Source organism: Chiloscyllium plagiosum, chromosome 2 (genome assembly GCF_004010195.1).
Source record: "Chiloscyllium plagiosum isolate BGI_BamShark_2017 chromosome 2, ASM401019v2, whole genome shotgun sequence".
NCBI lineage: Eukaryota > Metazoa > Chordata > Chondrichthyes > Orectolobiformes > Hemiscylliidae > Chiloscyllium > Chiloscyllium plagiosum.
In genome coordinates this window covers 138,378,945-138,404,796 of record NC_057711.1, presented here as the reverse complement: position 1 = coordinate 138,404,796, position 25,852 = coordinate 138,378,945, and the positions used below count along the sequence as shown (strand labels likewise).

Below are 25,852 nucleotides of genomic sequence, written 5' to 3'. Positions count from 1 at the left end.
ATTTTTTCTCTGCGTATTTCCTTCTTAGTAATCCTCTGTTGTTCTTTAAAAGCTTCCCAGTCCACCGTTTTCCCACTTATTTTTGCTATGTTATACTTTTTCTCTTTTAACTTTATATGTTTCTTAACTTCTCTCGTCAGCCACGGCCACCCATGCCTCCTCCTAGGATCTTTCTTCCTTTTTGGAATGAACTGATCCTGCATCTTCTGCATTATACACAGAAATATCTGTCATTGTTCCTCCACTGTCATCCCTGCTAAGGTATTGCACTATTGAACTTTGGCCAGCTCCTCCCTCATAGCTCCATAGTTCTCTTGATTCAACTGAAAAATTGTCACTTCTGATTGTACCCTCTCCCTCTTAAATTGCAGATTGAAGCTTATTGTATTATGGTCACTACCTCCCAATGGCTCCTTCACTTCGAGGTCCCTGATCAATTCTGGTTCGTTGCACAATACCAGATCCAGAATTGCCTTCTCCCTGGTAGGCTCCAGCACCAGCTGTTCTAAGAATCCATCTCGGAGGCACTCCACAAAGTCTCTTTCTTGAGGTCCAATACCATCCTGATTCTCCCAGTCTACCTGCATGTTGAAATCCCCCATAACAACTGTAATAACATCTTTGCGACAGGCCAATTTCAGTTCCTGATTCAACTTACATCCGACATCCAGACTACTGTTTGGAGGCCTGTAGATAACTCCCAAGAGGGACTTTTTACCCTTAGTACAACTTATCTTGTAACTACTATCACTAACTTCATACTAAGGGCATGAAAAAATACGATTCAATTGAAAGGTGGAGGATATTCTCCAGTAGCCCCATTCCAAACAGAATATCTTACTGTATCAGTGTGTACTGCACCATCTAGTGTCTCATTTAAGAACTAACTTCAGACAAGCAAAGTTCGGAAGTTTGATCAGTTGATTGTGTGTGAATTGGTATGTATTCAAAGCCTTCAGGCAGTAAGAAGTTTAGCTCAGAATTCCGGAGTTCTGAAGGAGGGTCACTGGTCGCGAAATGTTAACTCTGATGTCTCACCACTGATGCTGCCGGATTTGCTGAGCTTTTCCAGCAATTTTTGTTTCTGATTTCCAGCATTCACAATTCTTTTGATTTTTATTTGAACTTTTAATGCTCTCCACACTTAGAAACATGAGATCAAACAAAGCAGCCAGGTCAAAAGTGGGGTGGGGTTTGGTCCTAGCCCTTAATTAGTTGACACTGTGTGAGAATCAAAGTTATGGACCAAATGTACCACTGCTCAGTCTGTATCCATTGTACTTTATATTCCAAATTGTTGAGGAACAGGAGAAACAGGAGTAGGCCATTCAGCCCATCATGCCCCCACTATTCATAACAATCTTGGCCGATTGAATACTCATTGCCTTTTACTCACTACATTGCTATTACCCCTTATACCATTGGTAATCAGAACTCCATCAATACAAAGCAATGGGGACAGGGTGAGGATCAGACGCATATTCATTCACACAGTAACACCTTATGACGCCTTGCTTTCACTATGCAATACAGGTATTGGATTCCTCCCCTTTTAAAAGATATAAATACCCTTAGCTCGGAAGGTAAGATAGGGCCAGAGGTGTAAGCACCTGACTCAATACATTTCTAGTGAGAGAATAATCTAAAGTAAATTCATGGCCAGCAACCTCACCTGAAGGTTGCTAGATTAGAGTGATAGAGTCAGAGGATATACAACATGGAAATAGACCCCTGGGTCCAACTCATCTGCTATGACCAGATATCCTAAATTGATATTCTTCCCATTCACCAGCATTTGTCCCATATCCCTTTAAACCCTTCTTATTTACATATTAGCACCATCCCGATGACCTGTCCCACCTGCCAATCTCCTTTCCCACCTATCCACTCCACCCTCCCCCCTGATCTCTCATGATGAAGGGCTTTTGCCCGAAACATCCAATTTCCTGCTCCTCAGATGCCTTTTAAATGTTCTAATTGTATTACCCGTCACTTCCTCTGGCAGCTTGTTCCATACATACACCACCTTCTGCATGAAAATGCTGCTCTTCAGGCCCCTTTTAAATCTTTCCCCTCTCACTTTAAATCATTGCCCTTTACGTTTGGATTTCTCTACCCTGGGGAAAAAACATTTGCTATTCATCCTATCTATGCTCCTTATGACGTTATAAACCTCTATAAAGGTCACCCCTCAGACTCCCGGGGATAAAGCCCAGCTTGTTCTGGCTCTCCTTATAGCTCAAACCATCCAACCCTGCAACATCCTTCTAAATCTTTTCTGCAGCCTTTCAAGTTTAACAACATCCTTCCTAGAGCAGGGAGAACAGAATTGAAAGTAATAGCCTCATCAGTGTCCTGCGCAGCCACAGCATGACCTCCTAACCCTGATAATCAATGCATCGACCAATGAAGGCAAGCATACCAAACACCTTCTTCACCACCCCATCTACCTGTGACTCCACTTTCAAGGAACTATGAACCTGCACTTCAAGGTCTCTTTGTTCAGCAACAATTCCCAGGACCTTAACATTAAGTGCCTATGTTCAGCCCTGATTTCCCTTTCTAAAATGCAGCAACTCACATTTATCTAAATTAAACTCCATCTGCCACTCCTCAACCCATTAGCCCATCTGATCAAGGTCCTGTTGTGCTATGAGGTAACCTACATTGCCAGTATTATAACTATGCTGTAACAGGGGCATTGAACACAAGTCTTCAGTACTATTTCAGGAATGCTGTCAGGGCCCAACATCTGTAGTATTTAGTGTGTTCAGCCATTTCTTAAGACCACGGACAATGAATTAGAGTCAGAGATGTACAGCTTGTAAACAGACTCTTCAGTCCAACTCATCCATGCCAACCAGATATCCTAAATTAATCTAGTCCCATTTGCCAGTACTTGGCCCATATCCCTCTAACTCCTTGCTATTTATGTACCCACACAGATGCCTTTTAAATGTTGCAATTGTACTAGCCTCCACCACTTCCTCTGGCAGCACACTCCATACATGCACCACCCTGTGTGTGAAAACATTCCCCTTAGTTCCCTTTTAAATCTTTCTGATCTCACCCTAAAACTATACCCTCTGATTCTGGCCTGTCACACCCCAGGGAAAAGACCTTGGCTATTTACCCTATCCATGTTCCTCATGATTTTATAAACCTCTATAAGGTCACCCTTCAGCCTCTGACAAAGCAGGGAAAACAGCCGGAGCCTATTCAGCCTCTCCCTACAGGCCAGATCCTCCCATCCTGGCAACATCCCTGAAAATCTTTTCTGAACCCTTTCAAGTTTCACAACATCCTTCCTATAGGTGGGGGACCAGAATTGCACACCATATTCCAAAAGTGGCCTAACCAATATCCTGTACAGCTGCAACATGACTTACCAACTCCTGGCTGAGGGCTAGCATGCGATGCTGGGGGTCTCATGAGGAGGCCTGAGAATAAATATTGTACTAAGATCTAATGAAACATGGAATTTATCTAGCAATATCACATGAGACTTTAGAATAAAGAGATTAATAGTCTGCAAGGAACAGCTGCTTAATATAGATTGAATTAAAATGAAAGACTCTTTGCACAAGAGTGCATGACAGTTTTTTTTCCTTTTCAAGTATACATGCAACATCCTTTTAAAAGTTAGTATTGTTTCAGTTTCCCACCAGTATTTCAGGCAATGCACTTCCGACTGGGATGATTTGCTGCATTAAAAACAATTTCCTATCCACCACCCCAAGATCTTTTCCTCATTACTTGGAATCTGCACACTCTAGTTCTGGGATTTCTTTCAGCAGAAATTTCCCTCTATCTGCTCTAACGTTTTGCACATAAAGAATAATCAAATAAAACCTTGAAAGGAAAACCATCATTAACTTGGAGTAGACTACATTACAAATATGTATTTTTAAATACACGCAAGTCTTTATTTAGGATTCTTCCATGATCAGACATCTCAGCCTGCACATTTGGGGTAGTTTACAATCCACATATCCATTTGAAATAAAATATTTTATTATCTCCCCTTCCATTCTTAACTCAATTTATTAGATTCATAAATGTATTTGCCCAGAAACCTGTGACTATGCTCTGCTTCTTCAACTACGAGGATGAGACACTGTGACTCACAGGTGACCTTGTAGATCACTTACTGCATTTACTATAATTCACATAGTCAGCTACTTCAGGATCAGTATAGCTAGGGTCACCACAGCATGGAGGGATCAGGGATAAACATTGCATGGCCAAAGGCTCACGTATAAAGCTGGCTGGTCCAGCGAGAAATCTTCTAAAGCAGCTTAAAATTAGCTTATTTGGGAAGATTGGTTTCTATGGGAGCTAAAGTGTGCTTTTTCAATGTTCCAGAAAGACAGACGTTAGACCAATGCGAGGTGCTTAATACCTGTGTCTTGCAGATGGACAGGTGGGAACTCAGATAGGCATAATGGCCTTCCCCTGAGTCACTGTATCAGGAAGCAAGGGAATGAATCGAGCTCTTGACCCTCCTGCTTGGTGGCACCAACTTCTAAAAGACAGCAACTGTCTAGTTCCCTGTTCCATTGACCTTGATGAAGTTCAGAGCCTTTGGCTGGCCACACCTCTGGGAGATTGCAGTATTCAGGATGCAGGCTGTTCGACCCATCACCTCTGTGCGCATTTTGGGTTCTGTTAAAAAATTACCTACACTAATCCTATTTCCTCTCCTTTCTTCAAATTTTAAATATGGGAATTGTTTTTCAAATACATATCCAAATGCATTTTCAATGCTATTATGGCCAGTGCCTCAGTAAAACACAACATTCCACGTTCCAGTAACTAGCTACGATAAACTTTTCTTCATTAAGTTTTGTTTCTCTAAATGATATTGCACCACTTATGCTGTTTCTACCAATTCATCAACTCCTGGAAATAATCTTTAGTCATTTATTCTGTCAAAGCCCCTTGATAACTCTTTAAAAAACACACCCAGGCTCATGGTTTCACTGAAGGCTTTACTATTTGAACTATTTCTTCATAACCGTATATGGGTGGTATTTGCCCATATAGGAAACCCTGCTTCTTATTTGTTGTATTTTGCTATTTGTAAGGCCTGTATTTCAAACTTTAATGTTGAAGTATGACAAGGTGTATTTTTTTCCACTCTTTTACTGTAGTGCTTTTTAAATTTTAATTAATTTTCATTCATAATCCCTTAATTAATCTGAACACTGTGGTTCTCATTAATCATAAGCCCCACACCTCTCAGAAAAGTATAACAAAGAGTCTTTGGCTCCCCTGATAATTCAGCGAGTATATCCACAACATCAGTCATACTGATGGAGTCCAGACTTCAAATCCCCGCCTGCTAATTTCGCAGACAATAGCCAGCATGTGTGAAATAACTCCACAGAGGCTGGTATCCCGTCACCAAGTCACCCTTTATCTTCACGTGGCGAGTCCATGACACTGATCCAGCTCCGTGAGAGCCAGCTCTTAGAGTGAACAGTATCTCAGACACTCCTGCTCTTTTATTTCTTAGAATGTCTGACATTCCCCTTTTTTTTAAATCCCCCACACTACCACCTAACTGCCGTAGTGCTTATTTTTTCCCCAGTACCCATGTTGTGTGTGTGCAGGTGTGAGACACAGTGAGAGACACAAGGTGCACGAATCTTTATTCAATTTCCACCACCAGGAAGAAAGGAAACACCCGAATGACCAGTGACAAACACTGCCCTTCACATAAAAGGGCAATGTTGTGTGATCAAACAGTGAAGGGGAGGACAGGGATTAAATCAAAATAGAGTTGGTGGGGGAAATAATGCACTCCATTCCCTGCGGCGCCCACCTCTCCCTGAACAATTGCAGGGTGTTGGTGGACACAGCGTGCTCCTTCTCCAAGGACACCCGGGCTCTAATGTAACTCTTGCTCTTACCGGTCAGCCAGGGCTCCCTGATTGGACCAAATTAACAGCCCTAATTAGGGAAGTCCACCTGGTTGAGCTTGTTACAGTTACTACAGTGTGACATTGAATGAAATAATAGATTTCCTTTGATGTGCAGAGGGGATGTTGCTAAAACTTCCTCCCTTCTAATTCGGACCCGGTCCACATGAGAGAACATTTGGTCAGGTCAGGACCAGGCTGGGAGGCTCACTATTGTTGAACATCTGTTGACAATCAAGGTTCAGACATGCATAATGTCCATTTGGATCCCGAAATCTCCAAGGAATCATCATCTTCTGTTACAGGTTGCTCCATATCCAAAACTGGAATATGCTGTCCAATTGACTTGCCCTTTACTTCACAATTAGTCTGGAACAGAACATGTCCAAGGAATCGTGATGTTTTTAAGATCACATATCTAGGAGTATGCATAGGTCTGTCATGAGATGTCAATGCAGGAGAGATTTTAAGCAACGTGTAAATGTCAGAGGTAGTTTCTTTACTCATACGAGTAGTAGGGATATGGAACACACCGCCTGCAACAGTAGCAGACTCGACAACTTTAAGGGCATTTAAATGGTCATTGGATAAACATATGGATGATGATGGAATAGTGTAGGTTAGATAGGCTTGAGATTGGTTCCACAGGTTGGTGCAATATTGAGGGCCAAAGGCTGTGCTGTAGTGTTCTATGATCTAAATAGAAGGTCTGTAAATGAAAGTCTACAGCTTTTTCAACAAGATCGTATTACGGAGTGATTTGAAAGATAAATCAGGCCCCTTCTGGAAGGCAAAAGAATAATGTGTTATGTCAAAAAGAATGCCCTAATTTCTAATTCCAATCAACTGGGTTAAATAAAATGAAAGTATTGCTGAAAACAAAAATCTGTCTTGCATTCATCAGGATAATTTGCAAGAATACCAACTCAAGGGAAAAACCATCAAGATGTGTCTTTGTTCAACAATCCTCAATTCTATCCTATCAAATGAAAATGAAATATTTTTCTTTTAAACAGACATTGACAAAAAAAACTTTGAAAATATTTCAGAAAATGAACAGGTCTGAGTCTCCTATTGTAGAGCAACCTTTACCACAGCCGTCCCTTGAAGTTAGCAACATGTAAGCATCATCAGGTGAGCACTGCCAAACTACAGTGCTACTAGTCGGCTTGCTTCATATGGATGAGAAGGGGAAATTGTTGCTGCTAGATACCACTGTATAGGCTGACCTAGAGGGGCCCAGAAAATATTCAAAACCATTAGCTAAAATTACCATTTATTTATTTATGCCAGCCTCTGTAGTAAATGAAAACAATGTGAAAACTCAAAACCAAAACAGAAATTGCTACCAAAACTCAGCAGCTCTGGCAGCATCTGTGGCGAGAAGGCAGAGTCAATGCTTCGAGTCCGGTGACTATTCAGACTCTGCTGAAATTTTAAATCCTCTTTGAGGACTGTAATAACAACGGATGCCTAATGTGTAAGTCCCTTATGTCAGGTGCGTTGAAATGTTGCAAATTGTTATAAATACGTTGCATTTTCCTCAGCTTGTTATTTATAATGTGATTTTCATATGGAAAGATACAACGGAGTTTTTGTGCTTGTGAACAACTTAATGGGTGGCTTTATTTTTATATTTGTTCATGGATGTGGGTGAACTTGACCAAGCCATCATGACCCTTCCCAACTGCCCACTTCTTGAAACGCTGTAATCCAGTTACAGGTACACCCACTGTGCTTTTAAGAAGGGAGTTCCATAATTTTCAGCCAGTGACAGAAAAGAAATGGCAGTAATATATCCAAATCAGGATAGTGTGTGTCTTGGAGGTGGCAGTGTGAAACATGCCTCTGCCCTTGTCCTTCTAGATGATGGAGGTCGAGAGTTTGGAAGGTGCTGTCTAAGGCATCTTGATGAATTTTTGAAATGCATGGAAGACGGTGCGAATTGTGAAGGTGTTCATCTGGAGCATCCAACCAAGTGGGCTGCCATGTCACTAATGTTGTTCAACTTTTCACTTGGATGGGTATACCTCCAACACACAAGTGGAGAGTACTCCATCACACGACTGACTTGAGCTTTGTGGACAGATGTCAGGGAGACAGGTGATGGGTCACTTGATGCAGAATTCTTGAAGCATGATGGTCATGCGGAGACGGTTAGATTCTTTCTTGTTGGATATCATCATAGATTAGCACTTGTAGGTGCTATGAATGCTACTTGCTACAAGTCTGCGTATTATTGCGATCTTGCACATATGGACATGGGCTGCTTCGGTATCAGCAAGCATTCTCACTTCTGACTTTCTGATGGAGGGATCATTATTGATGAAATAACTGAAGATGTTTGGGCTCGGGATGTGATTCTGAGGAGCTTCTGCAGAGATGCCCTGATGCTGAGATAACTGACCTCCAACAACCACAACCATTATCCTTTGCAGTAGGTATGATTCTAGTCAATGGAGAGATCCCCCCGCAATTGATTCCTAAAGACTGAAGTTTTGCGAACACTCCTTGGTGCTATTCCCTGTCAAAGCCTGTCACTTGAACCTCATCTCTGGAGTTCGACTCTTTTGTCCACATTTGCCTCATTGTCCATGCAGGATTTCTGACCTTGTCCACCCAGTCCAACACTGGCAGCTCCACATCAGGCCCAACAGAAAAATATCATGGTATACTTTTAATTTGATGCCTCAATCTGGACTTTAGCCCATCTGTGTTTTTCTTAAAGTATTTCCATAATACATTTAAAAACCTGCTGTCCTTAATGCTTTCAGTGCCATAGTTTATTAAACAGCAGTCAAAACAGGTCAATCTCCACATGATGTATTCAGACGGGCAGTACAGTGAAGATTAACTTGCATCAGTCTCTGAGAGACTCTCTCCATTTCTCTGCTAAGCAGTGGCATCCAGCCTGTGGTGGATAATTCGACAAGCGACCAAACTCTGAGCTGGTCCATGTCCTATTCCAAAGTATTAATACCCACATCAACTCAAATGGAATCGTGGCCAAAGGTAGTTCCTCTTTCTCCAACTACCATCACTAAAGTGGCCATTTAGTGAGAGAGAGGGAGAAAGACACACAAAATAACAATTCCGCTTGAGGTGATAACATTTACAAAATTTCCATCGGGGAATACATATATTGCTGGCAGCACTCCACAGATTGAGTAGTTGACTTTGAGACAAATATACCCTCAGTCTTTAGTTTCCCATTAAAGTTTTAATAAACCTTAAAACCCTTCGCTCTATGCACTATATAATTACTTCAATAGATTATGAATGGAGCCCATTTTAAAATACATTCGCCCATTTAAGATTTAGCACCAGAATTCTTATATTTAAGTGTGTTCCAATTAAAATTTAAGGTGGATAATACTACAAGTTTGAGAATTCCACAACTGTAATATTAATTTATAGAAAGTAGGTCCACTGGCTGGGCCACGGTGGCTCAGTGGTTAGCACTGCTTGCCTCATAGCACGAGGATCCCAGGTTCGATTCCAGCCTCGGGCGACTGTCTGTGTGGAGTTTGCATGTTCTTCCCGTGTCTGCATGGGTTTCCTCCGGGTGCTCTGGTTTCCTCCCACAATCACAAAGATGTGCAGATGTGTATTGACAATGTTGAATTGCCCATAGTGTTAGGTGCATTAGTCAGAGGGAGTTGGGTCAGGATGGACTTGTGCCAAATGGCTTGTATCCATACTGTAGGGAATCAATTCTAATCAGACCCAGCCCTTAAAGTGGTGGTGCTGAGCTTCCTTCTTGAACTGCTGCAATTCTTAGGGTGTAGGGACATCCTTATTACTGTTACAAAAGGGGTTCTGAGATTTTCACCTACAAAGTGATAGAATGGTGATATACTGTGCAGTTTTGAAGATATTGGTGGTGGTGTTTCCCATGTGATGCTGGCCTTGTCCTTTCAGGTGTTAAAGGGTGTGGTTCAGTTTTTAAGGAGCCTTGATAAGTAACTACAATGCATCTTACAGCTGGTACACACTGCTGCCGCTGTGGGTCCGTGGTAGTGGGAGTAAGTATTGAAGGTGCTGGACGTGGTGCCAATCAGGCAGCTGCTTTGACCTGGATGGTGTCAGGCTTCTTGAATGTTGTTGGAGCTGCACTCATCCAGGAAAATGGGGAGTATTCCATCACACTCCTGGCTTGTGCCTTGTAGAGGTTTTGGGGAGTCGGGAAATGAGTTACATAGCACAGCATTCTCAGCCTCTGACCTGCTCCTGCAGCTACAGTATGTATGTGACTAATCCAGTTTAATTTCTGATCAATGGAGACCACTACCATCTCGACAAGTAAGGACAACTGGTACATGGAAACACCACCAACTGCAAGTATCCCTCCAAGACACTCACCATCCAGACTTACTTGGAAAAGTAACACCTTTCCTTCACTATCACTATCACTGGTTCACAATGCAAATCCCTCTGTTACAGCATTGGGAGTTCACTGACACCAAAATGGTCTGCAGCGGTTCAAGAATTCAGCATACCATCTGCTTCAAGAGCATCTAGGAAGAGGCAATAAATGTAGGCTCAACCAAATCTCCCAAATGAATAAATAGCAAAATCTGAACTTTCAAGCTGGCTAGGGAGATAGTGAGCTGGAATAACTTTGTGAAATATCAATATTGTTAAACACTCACTTTGCTGAGAAATAGTGTCTTGGAAAGTTTTCAATCAAATACCATACCACTGACCCTGCTCCCTAACAGGCTGGTCAACAAACAAAATTTATGCAGTTTCCAAAAGAAACAAAAACTCCTTTTTTTGAGAAGGCGACCTCACAAGGGGCTGGTTATTTATTTCAACGAGTCCAATTAACAATGCAGATGTCTTCTCTTTCCTAGCCTCCTGCTGCCCACGTGACATACACAATGGATTGGAAGCCAGGGGTCAAAATGCGCAACCTCAATGTCATTTCTTTTAGTCACCCACCTCCTTTCCAACTGGATTCAGTTCACGACAATCTGACCAGGACACTTCTTTATCGATGATAGCAGAATGTAGCTGGATTCTTGGTACCCTGTTTCTGCAAATTGGCCTCCAGTAACCTTTTGTCTCTTTCAAAATCTGAAAGGTGCATTTATAAACTGGAGACAAATCCTCTCCTCGAATCCCATGCCCCCCAACAATCCTCACCTCAATTCCAGCCCCTTGTAACTACATTCAGGGTTAGAATGAATAAGCAAAAGGATGAAAAAAAAGACTGAGGAGATGCTGGAAGACTGCAGGTAAATTGATTTAGAAGTATTTGCTTGCTCTGAGGATAACTACAGACACAGTTGCACTGAAAGGCATGTTTTGATGCTGCAACCTTACCCATTTCAATCATTCTTTGGCATTGTACTCCACTGTACCTATAGGTACATAGAACATTATAGCACAGTGCATGCCCTTCAGTCCTCAATGTTGTGTCGACCTATGAAACCAATCTGAAGCCCATCTAATCCACACTATTCCATTATCATCCATATGTTTATCCAATGACCATGTAAAGGCCCTTAAAGTTGTCAAGTCTACTACTGTTGCAGGTAGGACATTCCATGTCCTTACTACTCTGAGTAAGGAACCTACCTCTGACATCTGTCTTATATCTATCACCCCTCAATGTAAAGCTATGTTCCCTCCTGCTTTACATCACCATCCAATGAAAAAGGCTCTCACTGTCCATCCTACCTACTCCTCTGATCATCTTGTATGACTCCATTAAGTCACCTCTCAACCTTCTTCTCTCGAATGAAAACAGCCTTAGGTCCCTCAGCCTTTCCTCACAAGACCTTTCTTCCATACCAGGCAACAACATCATGGTAAATCTCCTCTGCAACCTTTTCAATGCTTTCACATCCTTCCTATAATGCTGCAACCAGAACTGTATGCAATACTCCAAGTGCGGCCGCACCAGAGTTTTGTACAGCTGCAACATGACCTCATGGCTCCAAACCTCCATCCCTCAACCAATAAAAGTTAACACACTGTATGCCTTCTCAACAACCCTATCAACCTGGGTGACAACTTTTAGGGATCTATGGACACCAAGATCTCTCTGCTCATCCACACTACCAAGAATCTTACCATTAGCCATACTCTGTATTCCTGTTACTCCTTCCAAAGTGAATCATCCCACACTTTTCCACATTAAACTCCATTTGCAACCTCTGAACCCAGCTCTGCAGCTTATCTATGTCCCTCTGTACCCTGCAACATCCTTCTGCACTGTCCATACTCCACAAACCTTAGTGTCATCTGCAAATTTACTAACTCATCCTTCTACGCCATCATCCAGATCATTTATAAAAATGGCAAACAGCAGTGGCCCCAAAACTGATCCTTGCTACACTATTAGTAACTGAACTCCAGGATTAACATTTCCCAACAACCACCACCCTCTGTCTTCTTATAACTAGCCAATTTCTGAATGAAACCACTAAATCACCCTCAATCCCATGCCTCCGTATTTTCTGCAATAATCTACCGTGGGGAACCGTATGCTTTACTGAAATCCATATACACCACATCAACCACTTTACCCTCATCTACCTCTTCGGTCACCTTCTCTAAGAACTCAATAAGGTTTGTGAGGCATGACCTACCCTTCACAAAACTGTGTTGACAACCCCTAATCAAATTATTCTCTTCTAGATGATTATAAATCCTACCTCTTCTAATCTTTTCCAACACTTTACCCCACAACTGAAATAAGGCTCACTAGTCTATAATTATCAGAGTTGTCTCTACTCCCCTTCTTGAACAAGGGGACAATATTTGCTATTCTCCTGTCTTCTGGCACTATTCCTGTAGACAATGACGACATAGTCTATGACAATTAAATTACTTTCCAATATTTGTTGAAAGCAATTCCATCTATAATGCATAGATTACGTTTGGTAAGACTATGTATATGATAATTTAAATATTTCTCAGTGAACACCCAAAGGCTAACCATCTTAGCTAATGTAATGCATAAATTTTATGCCAGTCTATTTATCTCTGCCATAGATGAGTGCACATCACTGTTATTTCAGGAACAAACAGTTTCTTGTGAAGTATTGCCCTACATCATCACAAGTGCATATCAGCAATCAAATCTCTAAATATTCTATCAATCAAATAGATGGTTCTTTGGAGACCAAATAAGCAGTGCTTAAAGGTGAAAAAGATGAACAGAACAATCATTTCAAAAGTGGAAGATGCTCAGTACTCACTCAATGGTGAAGGACAGATGACAACCTGAGAGGACCATAGCAGGTGAAAAATCCCTGCACTATAATTATCTTTTCATTCAATATGCGCTGAATCCTGATAGCCTTCAGTCTAATCTTCTAAGCTTATTCTATCAAAAGCAGATATTAATGATATAGAAGCAAGTACTAGAAAAAGGATTATACAAAAGGCACAAGGCTGAACGACACAGTGTGCCACCAGGTGTACCGACTGCTCAGTATTAAGAATCACAAATTAATTTGATTTTAATTGTATTTTCATTCCTTATGTCATCTGTGACAATGCATCATACTACAAATATGAAAGGATTTAATGAGCATGACTAATAGATGGAGGCCACCTTTGAAAAATACAGAAAAATGACAGTTGGCTGAAATTTCTCTGACCCTTGCAAGTGATATTATCATATTTCAAAAATATCACTTACTTCCAAGGTCAACGTTTCACATCCCATTCTGTTTTTTGCATATTTTTAATCCCTGATATGTGAGATAAGGTGAAAGCAATCATAACGCTAGGATAAATTGCATTCAGCATCAGCAGAATATGATGACCCTATTTGTAACAACCCAATTTCATCCAACCTTGTTTGCAAAGAGAGCCTTTAACGGAGATGAAAGTGTGTGTTGCTAGGAATCCATTTGATTTCAAGCCTTGGAAATCTTCCTCAACTACCCATTTATCTATCTGCTGGAGGGAACCACAGTACACATAGAGTCACCTGAAGGCTACACAGAAAAACCGATGTCACAGAGACAGAGATTATGTGATAAAGTAAAGAACTGGGAATTGTGGTTGCTTACATTCTTCCCTCCACATTACATTCAAATGTAATGTTCGGCTCAGTAAACCGTGCGGCTTCCTCAGTCTTCATGATAAAATACAACTTGAGGAAGCTATAAAACAGCAAAATCCAGAAACATTTCCAGCTATTAAAATGGCCAAACGCACCCCAGTTCTACATTAAGGATCAACTGCTTCCAGCATGAAACGACATTCACAGGTTGCGTCTTAAATTAATTCTTCCACTCCCATTTTCTCCTTTCCCTTCTTGAAGTGAGGGCCAACACTTTAATGAATGCTGATGTCAAGCAGGAATATATAAACAAGGCAGACAAGAAACACCAAGTGCTGGAAATGTGTTGCTGGAAAAGCACAGCAGGTCAGGCAGCATCCAGGGAACAGGATGCTGTTCCCTGGATGCTGCCTGACCTGCTGCCCTTTTCCAGCAACACATTTCCAGCTCTGATCTCCAGCATCTGCAGACCTCACTTTCTCCTCAAAGAAACACCAAGTGGTCCACCCAGCCTCTCACATCATTACAATGCCTGCTGCATCACCTCAAATGACTCAAACTCCAGAAGGGCTCATGCCCGAAACATCGATTCTCCTGCTCCCTGGATGCTGCCTGACCTGCTGTGCTTTTCCAGCAACACATCTTCAGCTCTGATCTCCAGCATCTGCAGTCCTCACTTTCTCCTCAAACTCCAGATGTCAAGTCGTTACCTGGAAACTGAAAAACCCAGTTCAACAACCTGGAGTCAGTTCAGAAAAATCTCTCTGGGAAATGTCTCCAGAAAACTGAAACCAGTCCAGGAAATTACATTCATCACAACATGGATGGTTTGGTACTCACGCTTTCACTGATACAAACTCCAGCACAGTTAGGGAACTATTCAATTCACTCTCCAAACTTCCTGTAATTCCCACTTTTGTGGAGTTTTGGGATTACTAGCTCGGCTAAAATTTGGCCATCCCTAATTGCCCTCAAAAGTCAGATGTGAGCTCCTTTCTTGGATCGTCATTTGGGCTTGGAGGAAGTTCAGGATTTTGACCCAATGACAGTGAAAGAACTGCAATATAGTTCCAAGTTCAGAGTGTAGTTTGGAGGGAAAATTGCAAAGTGGCATTTCTTGCGGTCTCTGGTCTTTCTTGCTCATTGAGGTAGCGAGTCTGGAAGGTGCTGTTGAGTGGGGCTTACTTGCAGTGCACTTTTTATATGATATACTGCTGACATTGTGCGTGAGTGGAAGGATAGTGTGCCAATCAACCGGACTGTTTTTCTTGGATAGTATGAATCTTGAATTGTCGTTGGAGCAGCACTCGTCCAGGCAAGTGGGTAGTGTTCCATCACATTCCTGATTTGTGACTTATGGATGATGGACAGGAATTGAGAAATCAGAAGGTAAATTACTTATCTCAGAATTTCATCCTCTGACCTGCTCTTATAGCCTTATCCAATAGAGTTTCTGGACATTGGTCGTTTTATTTAAAGTTGGGAAAACAACGATATCAATTCTGAAAGTTAATTCTTTATGTTGCATATCAAAAACTTACCGTTAACCATCTTCCCACAGGCTTTTGACTGTATATACAGAATAGGTAGAAATTTCTGTGAATTATATCAAACATACATTGCTGTTTCTTAAGTAGTGCCAAAATCCTGGAGCTCCCTCCCTCACAGCATCTTGGGTGCACCCATACCCAAACATGTGTCTTAAAGAGGCAGCTCAACACCATCTACTCAAGGGCAAGAAGTATGAGTAATAAATGTTTCCCCAGTCAACGACGCCCACACCCCATGAGTGAATTAAAAGGAAATCCAAAAACAAACTGATTTCCTTGTTGTCAAGATAATTTAAACTAGAATTTGTTGTTGTAATTCTCAGTCAAGTACAAATAATTTTTGCAACAAAAGAATTAAAATTCTTCACCTAACTAATTCTATTAGTTTTAAAATGGTGATGGAAAAGGATAGACCAGATCTAAAAGTTAAAGTACTAAATTGGATGAAGGCTAGTTTTGACGGTATTAGGCCAGAACTTCCAAAAGCTGATTGGGAGCAGATATTCGCAGTTAAAGGGACAGCTGGAAAATGGGAAGCCTTCAGAAATGAGATAATGGGAGTCTAGAGAAAGTGTATTCTTGTCAGGGTGAAAGGGAATGCTGGATGGCTGAAGAAATTGAGGGTTTGATGAAGAAAGAGAATGAGGCATGTGTCAGGTATAGACAGGATGGATCAAGTGAATCCTTAGAAGAGTATAAAGACAGTAGGAATATACTTGAGAGAAATCTGGAGAGCAAAAAGGGAACATGAGATAGCTTTGGCAAATAGAGTTAAGGAGAATCCAAAGGGTTTTTACAAATTCATTAAAGACAAAAGGGTAACTAGGGAGAGAATAGGGCCCCTCAAATATCAGCAAGGTGGCCTTTCTGTGGAACCACAGGAGATGAGGTAGGGGCGTGGGGGAGGTAATAAATGGGTATTTTGCATCAGGATTTATTGTGGAAAAGGACATGGAAGATATAGACTGTAAGGAAATAGATGATGACATCTTGCAAATGTCCATGTTACAGAGGAGGAAGTGCTGGATGTCTTGAAATGCATTAAAGTAGATAAATCCCCAGGACCTGATCAGGTGCACCCTAGAACTCTGGGAAGCTAGGGAAATGATTGCTGGGCCTTGAACCGAGATATTTGTATCATCGATAGTCACAGGTGAAGTGCCGGAAGACTGGAGGTTGGCTAACGTGGTGCCGCTGTTTAAGAAAGGTGGTAAGGACAAGCTAGGGAACTATAGACCAGTGAGCCTGACGTCGGTGGTGGGTACATTGTTGGAGGGAATCCTGAGGGACAGGATGTACATGTATTTGGAAAGGCAAGGACTGATTGGGGATAGTCAACATGGCTTTGTGCGTGGGAAATCATGTCTCACAAACTTGATTGAGGTTTTTGAAGAAGTAACAAAGATAATCGATGAGGGCAGAGCGGGTAGATGTGATCTATATAGACTTCAGTAAGGTGTTCGACAAGCTTCCCCATGGGAGACTGGTTAGCAAGGTTAAATCTCACGGAATACAGGGAGAACTAGCCATTTGGATACAGAACTGGCTGAAAGGTAGAAGACAGAGGAGGGTGGTGGAGGTTTGTTTTTCAGATTGGAGGCCTGGTGACCAATGGAGTGCCACAAGGATCGGTGCTGGGTCCACTACTTACCGTCATTTATATAAATGAATTGGATGTGAGCATAAGAGATATAGTTAGTAAGTTTGCAGATGATACCAAAATTGGAGGTGTAGTGGACAGCGAAGGAGGTTACCTCTGATTACAATAGAATCTTGATCAGATGGGCCAATGGGCTGAGAAGTGGCAGATGGAGTTTAATTTAGATAAATGTGAGGTGCTGAGTTGGGAGGTCATGTTGCGACTGGACAGGATGTTGGTTAGGCTCCATTTGGAATATTGCGTGCAATTCTGGTCTCCTTCCTATCTGAAGGTTGTTGTGAAACCCTAAAGGGTCCAGAAAAGATTTAGAAGGATATTGCCAGGGTTGGAGAATTTGAGTGAAAGGGAAAGGTTGAATAGGCTGGTGCTGTTTTCTTTGGAGCATCAGAGGCTGAGCGATGACCTTATAGAGGTTTATAAAATCATGAGAGGCATGGATAGGATAAATAGACAAAATCTCTTCCCTGGGGTGAGGGAGTCCAGAACAAGAGGGTTTAGGGTGAGAGGGGAAGATATGAAAGAGACCTAAGGGGCAACTTTTTCACGCAGAGGGTGGTACATGTATGGAACGAGCTGCCAGAGGATGTGGTGGAGGCTAGTATGATTGCAACATTCAAAAGGCATCTGGATGGGTATATGAATAGGAGGGGTTTGGAGGGATATGGCCAGATGCTGGCAGGTGGGTCTAGATTGGGTTGGGATATCTGGTCGGCACGGGTGGGTTGGACCGAAGGGTCTGTTTCTGTGCTATACATCTCTATGACTCTAACTGTGTGATTGGACTCTAGGGAGTAGCAGTTATTAATTATGTATGCTCAGTAATCATGTTAAAGCTCCTTTCCCAATATTAGTGCTTTGATCGTGTGCATAGTCCAATTTAGAACTGAATAGGACAATGGGGATGGCAGTGCAAATGGAACTGTGTGCTGGGCATAATTGAAACAGTTCAATGGGCAAGGCTCCAACACCAAAATCCAGTAGGGCCTTGGCTTCCTCCTTTGGAGATCCAAAGCCTTCCTGATCCCAAATTCAGTCATATGCATGAGCATGCTACTTGCTTACAACAAATACAAGACTACAGCATAATGCTCGAAATAATCACCCTGCCCTCCAGGAGGTAGATGAAAATCAGTTGTGATAGAAGGAAGGAAAGCAGCTATTTGTCCCTGGTCTTGTGCAGACCTGACTGTTAGAGGCAGCGCTATCACAAGGCGAGTGCAGGCACCTGGGGGAAATCACACCACTTGGGGCCTCCTCCCACCCCTCCCCCTCTCTGTGAAGCTGCTATACATTAATGATGTCTCACTGCCTGCAAGCGAAACCGAAAATCATACAAAACGTCGTTATGGTGCCTCTCTCACTAATCCAATTGAAACCTCTCGTTCGTCCCAGGGCCCATCACAAGAGCCATCAATTGACCCCCAGGGTGATCTCCCTCTGTGAGGGATGGTTCTGGCTGAAGGTCATAAAAAAGAAACCCAAAACCTATTCAGAGTTATATATTTGTGTCACTAGAAGGAACATCATCACTGAAAATGTAAATTATCCAACACTTATCTATGTTTATCATACACAGAATACCGAAGTTAAGTATAATTTCACTACAGTATTTCTCAGCGATCAATAATGTTAACTAACATCAATTGGCAATGTCATTAAAGAACGTTTTATTAACTGCAAATTGCCAAAGGTCATTGGACAAAAACTTTGATATATTTTTTTTAGAAACCTAATCCACGTCCACCTTCTATGCTTCTAAATCACACGATTTGAATTGATGTCAACCCCATTAAAATAAATCTCTACAATCGTCCGAGTAAAGAATCACTTTGTTTTCAAAAATAACATCTATGGGTTTGGGGACTAGCTGGAGAAAGCACAATGCATATGTCAGAAGATAAAAGCTTATTTTAGCGAAACATGATTGTATCGTAGTAGAAAGAGCAAGAGTAGCACACAGATGGGAATCTCGGAAAATTAGCCATTGGCATTTTTGAGTGTATGTTTACCTGATGGTTTTTTTTTATTATTCATTCACAGGACGAGGGTGTCACTAGCTTGGCCATTCATTGTCCATCCCTAATTGCCCAGAGAACAGTCAAGAGTCAACCATATTGCTGTGGGTCTGGAGTCACATAGGCCAGACTAGGTAAGGATGACAGTTCCTTCCCTAAAGGGCATTAGTGAATCAGGTGGGTTTTTCCTGACAATCAACAGATTCACGGTCATTAGACTCTTAATTCCAGATTTGATTGGACTGAAATTCCATTATCTACTATGGCAGGATTCGAACCCTGAATATTTTTCACAGCCCAGCGATAATAACACGAGGCCATTGCCTGCCCTTTTCTGCTCAGCTGCTGATATCCTCCAAAGTCCAGGATACACTCACTCCCGCTGAGCCAGAAAGGTGCAACCAGATTTTTTTTTAAAAATTGCCAGGTACTCCACTTTCTAAAGTCATAGAGTCATAGAGCTGTACAGCATGGAAACAGACCCTTTGGTCCAGATATGCCAACCCAATCTAGTCCCACCAGCCAGCACCCAGCCCATTTCCCTCCAAACCCTTCCTATTCATATACCCATCCAAATGTTGTAATTGTACCAGCCTCCACCACTTCCACTGGCAGCTCATTCCATACACGTACTTTCAAGTTTCACAACATCTTTCTGATAGGAAGGAGACCAGTAGTCATGTGGGAGGAGGTCTTTCTTCAGGAACTAACTGCCAGATCTTTTCCTAGGGAGAGGGCAGCCACCCAGGAGGGACCACCTACCCCTGCTGCAAGTTCAAACAAAAATCAGCGGATGAGAGTCGATGGGTGCCAAGTGTGACCACTCTTGCTATTGTGTCTGTTTTAACAGCAACTCAATATCCCATCTCTAAACAGGACACCTAAACTGACCATTTGAGTTGGGGGTTAGAAGGTGGTCAACTCCTTTAGGTTCGTAGCCTGACATGGCTGTCTTCAGGGAACAGGGGTTCAGTTAGGTCAATTAGCTGGACTATAATGCCAACAGCATGGGCTCAATTCCCACATTAGCTGAGTTTCCCATGCATCATTCCCCTTTTCTAACTCTCCCCTCATCTGAGGCACGGGGACCCTTGGGTTAAAACCCCACCAGTCAGCTCTCTCTTTAATGATAGAGCAGTCCTGTGGTCTGGTTGGACTATGGCAACTTTACCTTAACACCAGGGAAGCAAAGATTAGAATCCAAAACCACACACAAATGCAGCAAATACCAACCAAGCCTCCGTAAACACTGTGGTTGATTTTAAAAATCAGTCTTCTAATGGTGCCAGATTAGATTGGATGGGAGTGGTGGTTGTGTGAAGGAACTGGGTCAAAAGTGGATTGACCTTTTTAAGGGAGTCAGAATATGTTCCTACCATCCCCCAATATGTCTTGCCTGAATTCACACACGGGTAGGATGCTGGTTTCCAACCACTCCAGGTAAGAGAGATCCAATTTCAATAACAAAATCGCATGTCAATGATCTTAACTGTAGTGAAAACTGGCCAAGGCATAAAAGAGCTGCTAAAACACTGTCCGGCTGGTTTTCTGATCGTGGTGTCAGCCAATTGCATTCCCATTGCATTTGAGTTTGGGGTGGCACGGTGGCTCAGTGGTTAGCACTGCAGCCTCACAGCGCCAGGGCCTGGGTTTGATTCCTCTTTGAGTGACTGTCTGTGTGCAGTTTGTACATTCTTCCCATGTCTGTGGGGGTTTCCCTGGGTGCTGTGGCTTCCTTCCACAGTCCAAAGATGTGCCGGTAGGTGGAGTTGCCCAAAGTGTCCAGAGGGTGTGCAGGCTAGGGAAATACAGTGTCACAGGGATAGGGGATGGGGATGGGTGGGATGCTGTTTGGAAGGTCAACGCAGACTCATTGGGTCAAATGGCCTGCTTCCAAACTATAGGGATTCTATCGTGGGTTGACTTACTTACAAAGGCAGTGAAGGTAAAATTAACATTTTTTTTAGAAAAAGGATCTTGCTTTAAACCAAAATGTTTTGGAATCAATTTTTTTTTGTCTATCTTTAATTATATGTTAGTAATTTTTGGGAGAGTGCACAGAGGCCAGGTTTCCCTGTGTAAATGCCATTCTCACTGCACCTTCAGAACTGGGAAACTGGCAAAATAGGAGTCACAGCAGAGAGGCAAGAGCAGCATTGGATACATCGTTTCTTCAGCTGCCCAGACCGTTTTCTTTTATTCATTCACGGGACCTGGTAATCCCATCCCATTACCCATCCCTAACTGCCCAGACAGCAGTTCAGTGACTCCGACGTTGCTGCAGATCTGGAGTCGAGAGTGTGGTGCTGGAAAAGCACAGTAGGACAGGCAGATCTGGAGTCACATGTAGACCAGGTAAGGTCAGCGGTTTCCTTCCCTAAAAGGACATTAGTGAACCAGATAGGCTTTTCCCGACAATTGGCAACGATTTCATGATCATAAACACCTCTAATTCCAGATACTGATTTGAATCCGGGTTCCCTCGAACATTACCTGAGTCTCTGGATTATCAGTCTAGTGATGATACTACTAGGCTATCGCCTCCCCTTTAAAGTGTATAGTACAGCAGTATAATATATCAAAAAGGAAACATACAATTTATTGAGGCTAGTCACAAGGTTTAAGTTATCAGGGACAAATTCTTTAAACACAGGTCTTAAGGAGTTAATTTAGCAGACAGATTTATGCAGCAAACCTGTGAAGCAATCAATCAAGATCGATTTGTTATTTATTGAGCAGAACAAGAGGGAGGTAATTTATGGAGATGAATTGATTAGTTTGTAAATTGCAGTGCTGTATAATTATTGAGTATAGCTGGATCTAACGTTTAATGGGTTATATCTTCCTTCCATGCCCTAATGCTATTTTCCTGGAATTCACCATTTCTTTATTCGAATTGTATCCCATTTCAAACCCAGTTACTCTTAACGTACAACATATTTTTAAAAAGTCCCAAAGATATTATTAACCCATAGAGTAAGTTTAAATGTTTAAAAGGATTTAGATTCAATAAGACCATAAGGAAAACAGACTTATAAACAAAAAAAAAAGCATTGTCACAATATGGTTAAGCCCATATTGTACTGCAGTGTTTTAACCTTAATCTGTATAAAACAATTTTGACAGTAAACAAGGACCCTTTTTCATATAAAATCATGGGATTATAACAGAAGCAACCAATTAGCTCAGACTAACGTGCAGATAAAGAGGCATAAGTCAAGTTATGCATATTGGCACAGATCACCTGAAACACCTGTAGAGAAAATTGTTCTCAATGTCAATCACATACATAAGCCAACAGCAGTACATACCCAACATCTTTTTTATATATAAAAAATACTGACTTAATTTGGTCCCTCAGCATTTGCAGTATTTTTTTCTCCAGGAGTGAAAGACAAGCATGAAGTGATGCACCTGTAGAGGGATGTTTTTACAGCTGTCAGCTGATTTGGGAAAAAAAAGGATGGAAAATCAACATCATTGGTAGGTACAGCTCCCAGTACCCTATAGATGGTCCAGCCCATGTGATCTCATTGTTCCACACACAACATATATGTAGAACATTGATAGAGTGTTTTCTGTATAGAGTATAAATGCTGATTGCATTGTGATTATATTGGGTATGATAATACTCATATTACTGCTTTCATAGGCGAGGGTTCAGAAGAGATTTACCAGGATGTTGCCGGGTATGGAAAGTTTGAGTTATAAGGAAAGGCTGGGAATTTTTTCCACTGCAGTGTAGGAGGTTGAGAGACGGCTTGATAGACGTTTATAAAAGCCTGAGGGGTATAGATAGGATTAATAGTAGGTGTCTTTTGCCTAGGATGGGGATTTCAAGACTAGGGGGCACATTTTTAAGGTGAGAGAGGGAAGATTTAAAAAAAAGACATGAGAGGCAAAGCTTTTACACACAGCGTGGTTCACATGTGAAATGAATTTCCTGAGGAAGTGATGGATGCAGGTACAATCACAACGTTTAAAAGACATTTGGATAAGTACATGAATATGAAAGGTTTGGAGGGATATAGGCCAGGAGCAGGCAGGTGGGACTAGTTTGGGATTATGTTCAGCATAGACTGGTTGGACCGAAGGGTCTGTTCCCATGCTGTATGACTGTATGAAAGGCGGGCCTGGACAATTAATGTGTAAAAACATGGAAATCAAATCTCATCAGGGTGGTTTAAGGTTTTGAATTCATTGAAGGAATTTGAGTCCAGAGGTGGGGATGAAATATTCTCAGATTGTTCCCCCTCCCTCACCACCATCCACATTGATTTGAACATTTACTTTGTATTTGTAATCTTTCCCAGGGAATCACACATGGTTTTTGAGTGGGATGGAGATCATAGGTAGAGTAATATAGAATTGTGGGCAGTAGTCTGGATGGAGCAGAGATCGTGATGTGCCCACCATTATTCTTAAGTTTATAAGAAAGTCTACTGCCAATTTCTCAGCATAACTCGGAGTAAGCATACATCCAAAGGAATATACTGCACAATCTTTGATGGCATTTGATGGACTGACTGGACATCAGTGAGAGGCGTGGAGGGAAAATGGGAGATGGGGGAAGAGAGGCGTGGAGTGACTGTTGAGAGCTCCCCTGTCCAAAATCCTGCACCCTTCTTAGAATTCCTACAGTGTGGAAGCAGGCCATTCGGCCCATCGAGTCCACACCAACCCTCCAAAGAGCATCCCATGCTCCCTACCCTATCACTGTAATTCTGCGTTTACCATCTAACCTGCACATCCTGGGCACTATGGGAAATTTAGCATGGCCAATCCACCTAACCTGCACATTTTTGGATTGCGAGAGGAAATCGGAGCACCCAGACATGGGGAGAATGTGCAAAATCCACACAGACAGTCGCCTGAGGCTGGAATCGAACCTGTGTTCCTGGTGCTGTAACATGGAGCCACCATGCCGCCAAACAACTCTCCACGCACTGTCCCACCCAGTCATCGATGGATTGCTGTTTGTGGTCCTTGGAGGTTGGCAAATATCTTTCCTGCAGTAAGCATAGCCTCCATTGTAAGCTTCACCAACTGCCAGCAATTGGACAGCCTTCTACCCCAGGGTCATGATTCCGGGATAACTGGACAGTGCCTCATCGCTGTTCAATTGGTTGGCAATTCATCAGGCCTTTTTAAAAAGAGTGGGTCCCTCATCTGCAGTCTAGCCAACATACAACAGCCCAGATATGAGAGAGGATTTCACCCACAGAAATATGCACTCACCCAACTGCACAAGTACCCACTTGAACAAACAAAAGATGGTGGATAGCTGTCATACAGAACAGAAAACGATGAGAAACTCAATAGGACTGGCATGATCTGCAGAGAGAGAAGCAGAAATAGTTTTGAGCCCATTATCTTCTTCAGCGAACCATCATAACGGATTCAAAAGATTAACTCCATTTCCTCGTCCACTGAAGTTGCCAGTCCTGCTGAACAGTTGAGGATCTCCATGGTGGACAGGCAGGAGGCTGGAGAAACATAGCAAGCCTGTCAATGTCAGGAGGTGGAGAAGTCGACATTTCAGGTGTAACCTTTCTTGAGGATCTCCATGGCAATGACTTGTGGAATCAGAAGTCAATGCTGCAATTGGTGTGTCAATGCTATCACCGTGTGCAGAATATTGGAGCAGTTACATGTGCGATGTAGAGGGAATGTTACCGCTGTGTTAGATTCTCTATAAACTGCACATTGCATTGTCCCTGTAGGTTAGACCATAGAATAAGGTGATTCAGGGTCTCCTATTCAGTCCACAGAGTCTGCTCTGCCATTCAATCATGGCTGATAGGTTTCTCAACCCTATTCTCCTGCCTTCTCCCTGTAACCTTTGATCCTCTTTCTAATCAAGAACATCTCTCTCTCGGTCTTAAATACGGTTTTCTGTGGCAATGAGTTCCCCAGATTAACCACCCTCAGGCTGATGATATTCCTCATCTCAGTTCTAAATAGTTGTCCCTTCACTCGGAGGCTGTGCCCTCGGGTCCTAGTCTCTCCTACTAATAGAAACATCATCCCTACATCCACTCTATCCATACCTCTAATTCTCTAAGTTTCAATCAGATCTCTCATTTTTCTCAATTCCACTGAGTATAGACCCAGTTTTCTCTTCCAATTTCTCCTTAACTGCGTCCTATATCTACCCCCCCTTAATGGAAACATCATCCCTACATTCACTCTATCCATACCTCTAATTCTCTAAGTTTCAATCAGATCTCTCATTTTTCTCAATTCCACTGAGTATAGACCCAGTTTTCTCTTCCAATTTCTCCTTAACTGCTGATCATAGTGACAAGCTTTTTTTCCCCAGGATCATTCTTATAAACCTTCCCTGGACCCCCTCCAATGCCAGCACACCTTTCCTTAGATACAGAGCCCAAAACTAGTCACAATAATTCCAATTCCAAGCTGAATAAATTGACTTCATTTTTTCCAAAGGCTTCAAAACTGTGTTTCATATTCCAATTTCGAATCTATAGGCCAATTCGTTAATTTTATTAAAAATAGATTGATTTCCGTCATAAGCTGGTCCTTAACAATCATGTCGACTGTAGGGGAAAGGGATGGAAAAGGCAGATGTAGCTGTTGTTTTCATTCTTTGTGAATTCTGTACATATCAAAGACAAGGCCTTCAGTCGTTGGAATGAAGCAGAAAGTTCTGGGTG

General features: G+C 42.1%; 1 protein-coding gene across 3 annotated transcripts in view; it reads right to left on the bottom strand.

Annotated features, from left to right (window-relative positions):
• Positions 1-25,852, bottom strand: part of slc24a2 (solute carrier family 24 member 2) — a 297,478-nt gene that overhangs the window by 105,605 nt on the left and 166,021 nt on the right. The gene's annotated exons all lie outside the window — the stretch shown is intronic.